This window comes from Strigops habroptila, chromosome 4, assembly GCF_004027225.2.
Source record: "Strigops habroptila isolate Jane chromosome 4, bStrHab1.2.pri, whole genome shotgun sequence".
NCBI lineage: Eukaryota > Metazoa > Chordata > Aves > Psittaciformes > Psittacidae > Strigops > Strigops habroptila.
This window is the reverse complement of record NC_046358.1, coordinates 58,094,517-58,103,289: the sequence shown is the minus strand read 5'-3', so window position 1 is coordinate 58,103,289 and position 8,773 is coordinate 58,094,517.

Genomic DNA, 8,773 nt, shown 5'->3' with positions numbered 1-8,773 from the left:
CTGCAACCTGCCTTTTACTTTAAAAATGTATCTCTCTGCTACTGTCCAGCTGGTGCAGCTGATGAATAAGAGTTTGGGGTTTATCATCTTTCTAAAAATTTCACAACCTCTAATTTCTTGTTAACAGTATGTTTTATGGTTGCCAAACTTAGCCCACGAATCTTTCAAAGGCTAGCAAATTATCACATTACTCAATATAATCTTTGCAGAGTTTCTGTCATGATGTTATATGTGAAAGTCAGCTCAAAACCTGAGTTTGGGGCTATGTTCAGTAAAGATGCAAAGAGAATATGGACTTGCCTTCACATTTCTTAATGCAGGGGAATCTGGTGAAAAGTTGACCCTAATTTGTTCAACCTCAGTCAGACGTGATGGTTTTATTTAGGAAAAATGCCAAAGATGACTTCTTTCAGAATAGTGTACTCTATAATGACCAGACAATCTTTGTAGTGAGTTCTCTTTTAACTTTAAGGTTTTAATTCCTCCAATTTTCAACATGTTCTTGTGAAACAGTTAATCGAAGGGACAACATTGAGTCATTTTAAGATTGACTCGAGAATTAAGGTACTTTTTTGAATTGCACGCTGCTTTCTAGTCAGATAAGGAGATAGAACAGACTTTTGAAAATTAAATGCAGGCTAATTGTTTTCTACTAATCTTTTAATTTTTTTAATAAAAGGATTAAGCTTTTTTGGTTGCATAGAATATAAGACTACTTGCTGAAGGAAAAGAACTTACAGTTTTTTTTTCTCTTTAAGAAGTTGATTGTAAAGATTTCATGGATATCATGCCAGGCGTCTTGTGTGCTAGCATTAAAAAAAGACGTGTAGTAAGTGAAGTGTTTTATTTACTGATGTACAGTCCTTTTCAGATTTCATGGATATCATGCCAGGAGTCTTGTGTGTTAGCATTAAAAGAAAGACTTGTAGTAAGTGAAGTGTTTTATTTACTGCTGTACAGTCCTTTTCAGACCACTTTTCTTGCCTTTGTTTTAACTGATGCCTCTGGAAATGACTGGTGAGTAGGTGGGAACACAAGATCCTCTATGAGGGCTACTGCAATTCAATATTTTGGCAGAAGGTCTTTCTTTTGCTCCAAAATTATGACAAGTTTTTACAAACTGGTTCTAAAGTGAGAGAATATTGATGTATCCTTTCTTGAATGAAATGCCAAGGTGTATCGGATGAGTATCTACACGGCTTTAAATCATGGCTTTGTCGGAATTTGGAGACGAAAATTGCAATATGGCACTGTCTTCATCAGCATAGAGATGAATGTATTTTTGTCAGCAACACAAGAAGGATTTCAAGAAAGAAAAGGAAAATATGAAGGCTGTATTTGTACCAGGACTGTTACATCAAAGTGCTTTCTTAGGAAACACCTGGGGATGTATGTCTTGTGTCTGCAGAACCAGCTGCATAGTCTCCTTCCAGCATGTCACTTGTATTCTCAGCCTGGCTTTGCCAAAGGTATCTAGTTAGCAAGCTGAAAGTACCAGCAAAATGAGAACCAGTCTAAAATGTTGTTATCCTAAATGCCATGCTATCGGGCAGGATGTACACGATCATACATGCTATTCCATGCTAGACTTCATTTCATTGCCTTTTACTTAGATTTACTTCTTCCTACTCAATCTCAGTCTGATTCAGCCTTTGTTCTCCATTCACATGACCAGAACTCTCACTCAGGCTCTTATCGTTTCATGTCTTGACAACTCCAGTCATCTTCATTCTAGTCTCAACAAATACTGGCTTGCAACTTGTGTATCTTTTGAACATTTTTCTTGTTATTTTGATGTTCCATTGTTCCCTCTCTTGTACTGTGGGATTATTTGCTGTAACTTTTTAGGCCACGCCTTACCATCTCTTACACTCTTGAATTGCTGACTGTATGGCACCTGCAATGACAGCCTTTACTTTTAAGTGTTTCCAACACATATCTTTGAATTTCCCCCATGCTATTTAATGCATGGTATTAACTAATAATCCTCAGTCCTATTTCATTGTCCTTTCGTTCCTTCCTAATTAGGACCTCTAAATTCTGCTGCAGTTTGACTATATAATAATAGTTCCTGCCTACCATAATTCTTTACAAAGCATGTGGCAATTCTTGACTACTACCAAATGAAGCTCTGGGACTAAATTCAACCAATACTAAAGTCAACATGACTATTACTAAGTGCACTGTAGTCATGTGCCTGAATTACAAAGCTTACCAAGAGAATGTTATAACTGTCTCATCCATATTAGTCCATCTAATGCACTTTTCTTGATAGTAAGTTGATAGTAAGAATGTATTTGTTGGGGGGGGGTTTGTGTGTTTGTTAAGAATAACAGGTAAGTTTGTTCAGATATAGCTAAGGTCTTTTACCTTTTGCATGCCAGTATAGCATAAGCATCTACATTGCTATTTAGATACCTCAGGCTAACATTAGATGCCTCTGAGATCGTCAAAACTGCTGCTTACCCACAGCAGACACCCAAATTCCCTGAATATTATCTATTCTTTTGGATACCAAGTTAGCTAAAAATTTTGCCGTGCACAATGATCTCCTGAGCAGCATGCTGGCATGCAGCTTGGCAGCAAAGCCCCTTGCAGGTTTTAACACAGTGTTCAATTGTCTCACTCCTTCCTGGTAGAGTTCTCTCTGCCAGCACAATGGACGGTGACTTTTGAGGCTGATGTGCTGCGTGCTCTCCTTGGTCTGGTTGGGTTTTGAGTTTTGTAACTGTGAAGTATGACTTGGCTCAGGTTCTTGATGCTGAGAGGATTTTAATTTCAAACACAAGTAAACTAGTCATGGAGCTGGATATGAACTGTCAAGTTATCTTCTCCAATATTTTTTTAATGACTGGCGGAGTTAAGTTTTTCGTTTTACTTTCAGTCCTTGATGATCTCTTTGTAAGGTGCTTCACTTTGCCCAGGCGTTTTTTACAGGTCTTAGGTGCCTGCCTCAGAGAGCCGATTTCCATTATGTAGCAAGACACTCAGAATTAGGCATTATACCAAAGCCCTTTTGTGGATTCTGGTATAAATCTCTTCTGAGAATGAGAATTAGGGTCATATTTACAAGTATCTAGAGATGTCTAATGATGAATCATAGAATCATAGAATGGTTTGGGTTGGAAGGGACCTTAAAGCTCATCTTGTTCCAACCCTCTGCCACAGGCAGGGACACCTTTCAATAGACCAGGTTGCTCCAAGCCTTATCCATCCTGGCCTTGAACACTGCCAGGGATGGGGCAGCCACAGCTTCTCTGGGCAACCTGTGCCAGTGCCTCACCACCCTCATCGTGAAGAATTTTTTCCTAAGATCTAATCTAAATCTCTCCTCTTTCAGCTTAAAACCATTCCCCCTTGTTGTGTCACTACATGCCCTTGTCAAAAGTCCCTCTACAGATTTGTTGAAGATAGCTGACTAATAGTATTTCCAACAAAGTATAAGCAGCTTATATTGGGTTTACATAATTTGCTATTTTCACAATTTTCTAGATCCTTCTCTCCAGTTTCTTCCTGCCTGTGAAATCCCACAATTTTGAAAGATGCAAAATATTTGGGTGATGAGCAAGTGGAAGGGAAACTTAATTACAGTTATCTACTTATGTATCACAGTGGCTTTGAACTACTTCATTACATGTTCATTAGTTCATGTTACAGTTGATACCAAGTTAATCCTATTAGTATTTAGTATGTTACACAGCTTTGGAAGTGATAATATGGGAGACTTCTGGGAAGAGGTCATTTGTAGCCTTAGATAGCTGCGAAAGATTTCTTCTTATCTTTTTTCTAAGCTGGGAGAAGGCAACCCTGGGCAAAGACTCTTAGGGATCATGAAGGATATTACATTATTACAGAAAATAATGGTATCTTTATTAGAAGCAAATGTACTATAAGCTACCACAAAATTGTAATGTATTGAACTAGTCTAAGTAAATTTCCAAAAGAGGGCAATGGCAACTTTGTAAGTACTTATTTCTCTTTAATCAGTGATAGCATGATCCAAGAAACTGCTTTCTAGATGCAGTAAATCTTGGCTTTCACTTTTGATTTAATTTGAAGAGTGAATTGTATTTAACATCCCTTAAGTAATTTAGTTAAGATTTCTGTTTAGCCTGGACAAAATAATAATAGAAACTAAGTTTAGAATATCATGGTTAATCACTACTGTGGCTTAGGGGAAGAAAAAGTAGAATCTCAAAGTCAGCAAATTTTTATGTGCTAAATTTTCAAATGTATAACAGTACTATACGTCAGTGATTTCTGGGAACTTTTAATTGTGAAAAGGCCTGTGGGAAAGTCATCTGGAATTTAAATACACAGGTAAGTACTGGACCAAGAATTAGTGTAGGCTCGTACAAAAAGTAGAAAGTAAGGAAAACATGGCAATAAAAAATGGTGGCATAAAGCCTTTGTATAAACATTCCATGTCTGTAATCATTAACAAATGCAGTCTTTGAAATCTGCAGTTTTTATTGTATCCTGAGACTATGCAAAACTTCATTAGAAAGTGTTCAGGTATAAATTTAGCATATTTAAAGAAACATTCCTTAAAGAATATTTGGGATTGAAGATTACATTTGTAGACAATATGATAAATGCAAGAGGGATGTCTTGTGAAATGGACCTTTATTAAACTTTATTACTGCAAAATAAAAATCCAATTAAGGCATTGAAAAGATAAAGAAAGACCATCTGTGAGGGACTTTGCCACAGATCTAATGGTAAGCTAATTTTTCAGATAAAGTGGGTACTATACTTTGCAAGGGATGAAGTAGAGAAGTTAGAAATCATTTTAGATGGATTTTTTTCCAGGATTAAGAAAAAATTGGATAAAAGCAGTAGAAACCATGCATGTAGGTCAGTTAAACATAAGGTTGTAAACACATTGTTTCTTTCTAAACGGGACATTGCATTCCACGCTGTTTCTAAAAATGCTTGAGGCAATGTTGTGGGAAATGTATTTCTTACCCTGAGACATCTTACCTGATGTCTAAAAGCCAGCAGTGATCATATGCACTAAATTTCATTTTGTCTCAGAGGTTACATTAGTGTGCATGGGATAATGATTTTCATGCGATGGAATAGAGGTAGCTTTTCTATTGCTTAACTCCAGACTGTTTTCCACTAAGAGACTGATTCTTGGTTGATTTTGTATAAACAGAGGAAGATAAAGTCTGGTTGGGGTTTTTTTTTTTTTACAGATAATTTTTCAGGTTCTTGTAAACAAATTTATTAACCAAGAAAAAGAGATTGTATGTGTGTAACTTCAGAGAGAACTAATTAGTAAACAAGGTTGAGTGGTGAGTAGAGTGTTTCATGTGGCCCAGTCAAGGTTAGTATAATAGCTATCATCATGACCTGCTTTGTTGCTCTGGCTGCACAAACGAGGTTGCTGAGAAAAACTGAGACGTTTGCTTAGAGCTTAGCCTAGATTAGATGAAGGTAATAGTATGGTATTGTAGGTGCTTTCTCAACTGCTGAACTTTGTGCAGATTCATAAGTTATGTAAATGAGAGTTTGATTTGTAGATGAAAAACTTTCAAAATTGTCCTATTAGTAAAGGTAGGAGATTTTCTTATTACAGGACCCTGTCATGGGATTTAGGAAGATAAAATATATTCTACAAGGAATGTAAGTATGGTAATAAACACTGAGATATATTTTTAATCTCTGCATATAAAATCATCACCCTTCTGATCACATCATTCTACTTTTTAATAATGTTAAGCCTATATATATCACATTTTTGTAGCTCTATGTTGGTAATATTATTTCAAGGGTGTCTCTAAATATGTCTCAGTCTTTGTAATTGGTTTTATTCAAGCTTTTTAGGTATATTTAAATATTTTTCCTATGACAGTCAAAACCACAGGTGCCACCTGTCATGGCAGGACTCATAACTAATCCAGTATTTGCTGGGCAAGTAAGAAAATGTAGTATTGCTGTAAAGTAAGCTGCTTAAGTACTTTGCTGCTTCCATCTGGTCTTTTTTTTTTTTTTCGTTTTCTTTTCAAAATACAGGCACTTCCAGACCACAGCTACTTTTGATCCTGTCACCTATTGCTTTTGTTTAACAGAGAGATATGTTGCATGAGTAATAACTTGAAGCATGATTTCATTGGCCAAAGTGTCTCTCTTTATTTTAGTATGTCTTGCTTTCTTTAGAGTTTCTCTTACTTTCTTGATACCATGGAATTAGCTTTAGGACAATCTATTGCAGAATGTCTCTGCTCAAGTTAGTGAATTCAAGAGGCAGTGCAGGAGACTCACTTATTCAGATAAAGCTTGCAGCATTAGTCTCTGGAGCTCTTTTGCCCCAGATGTTTTGCTTGAAGCTGTTTTTAGGTATAAAGCCTCAGTTCTGACCTTTGTGAGGAAATAATGAATGGTAGACAGTTAAAGGCCAAATGCCAACCATATTTGTTACCTTTTGCAATACTGCGTAAGTAAATTAAGTTTGCGAGAGCCCTAAAACAGCTCTTAATCCAGAGGCGACTGTATTCAGACATTGCACCATCTTTCATAGCAATTTTGGTTTGTGGTTGGCCCATCTGTGAGTCACAGTAATCAAACTGAATCCAAAAGAATTATTGTGGATTATGTTAATGTCGCTAAGGTCAGAGGTTGGACCTGAAGTACGTGTATGCATGTATCTCTGCTCTTTCTTTTTTACATTTTTCCTATATAAAAGTCTGCTGTAATATATTCACTTATTTTCTGCCCTTTACAGTTCTCACTGACGATAACAACTATGCAAGCCTTAATATGCATTGTGTAATACATGCAGTATTTGTTCTATTCTTAACATGCCTGATTTATTTTATGTCAACCTTTTGGCTTCTCTCTACCAAAGCATTTACGGGATTCCATAATATAAAACCAGTGGAGACTTTGTTGGCATTTAATTACTGTCAGTACTGGATTTATGTAAAATCAAAACTGAGGGGAAAAAATGTATTTTGTGCTGTGCATACAGAGTTTTGAGAGCCCAACAAATCCTTCTCTTTAAGAACAATTGTCTTAGATATGACAAATGAGATACATTTTTCAGTTTGGGCACAGTTCTTAATCATTGAAGAGAAAATAGAAGGGATTTGCTGATAACTGGTCCTATCTATCAAAAGATGAATAAAAATATAGGAGCTACATTTCTGCACCAATAGAAACTGGTATAAGATCTGGTCTGTCTTACTATATAGAAGCCGCTCAGATTTTTTGTGTTGGTCTCAAAGATGCCTAGCTCAAAATTTGATGTCAGTAAACCTACTGGCATTTTACAAGCAAAGATGATCCTTACCAATTTCAGATAATACACTTAAATCCATAGTCCCAAAGAAAGACTTATTTTTTAATAGTAGTAATCCTTTAATTGGCTGGGTGTGGAAACACCACAGGGCCTCTTCTGGGTTCCCTGGTGAGAGGCTTTCTGCGTATAATCTGTTACAGATGTTTAAAAAAGCAAAAAAAGCCCTCTTAAAATGCTCAGTGAGTTTTTAATCTTTTCATTGAATATTTGTAAAGCTGCTATGTTCAATACATTTAATGATACAAATATTTTTTATGCAATGGATATGAAGATGTAGAGTAAGTATTGGATTAATAAAAGAGGTAAATGGAAGCTAGCAGAGTTTTGTCCATTGAGAGAAACACTGCTTTAGAACTGTATATAAAGAAAATACAAATTATCTTGGAAAGAGGAATAGAATGTAAGAATATAGGCTTCATTTTTATTCACATTCTCACTTCAGAATAAGTTTACAGAAAGTGTAAAGGCACAGTAGTTGTTTTGTGTCTTTTAGGCACTGATAGCTTGTCCTTTCATTGGGCTCCAAACTCGTTTCAGGTGTCCTGCAAACAAGTGTGACATATTTGTAATATTAAAAAATTTACTAATAATATTGTTTGCTGTGCTGTCTTTTTGAGCACCTAAGAGTTAAAGAACTCTAGGAATAACCAGCAACATTTTTTGACACACAGCAGGTTGAACCAACAGAATAATAAAATTATCCTGGCTATCAAGAGCTGGAAACTTTAGATTAGCTTAGGAAATCTTATGCAATATCTGCCAAGTGTGTGGTCATTTTACAGTACATACAAGTGCACTGAATTGTACCTTACTTTGAATAAAGTTCACTAAATAGCTTCCTTAGAATGTTTTTGCATTGCAAGATATCTACAGGTAGTGAAAGTATTCTTCCTTCATACTCTGGGAGTTTAAAAGCTCATTTTAATTGACAGTTGTTTATTTGAACTGGAACTTCCATAGCAAGTTTGGAGTAGGACTAGCTAGAGCTAATTTTAAGACTGAAAAAAAAGTACTTTAAACAGAAAAGATTATTGGTAAAATAGGGAAAACATTTAAGAAAAAAAGCTACCACCAAAAATTTAATTTTAATTACTTTTTGTAATTAAATTTCTGCATTTGTAACTAACTCCTGCATTATAGAAAAAATAAGTAAAAATATCAGTATCTTTTTCTTTCTGTTGATCTTTTAAAATATAATTTAAATAAATTGTCTAAATTGGAGAGGCATGAATTTGACCAATGGACCACTTGGTGGAAAAGGAATTGGCTGGATGGTCACACTAAGAGTTGTGGTCAACAGCTTGATGTCCAAGTGGAGACCAGTGATGAGTGGTGTTCCTCAGGGGTCAGTGTTGGAACCAGCACTGCTCAACATCATTGTCGGCCACATGGACAGTGGGATTGATGCACCCTCAGCAAGTTTGCTGACACCACCAAGCTGTGCGGTGTGGTCAGCACACTGGAGGG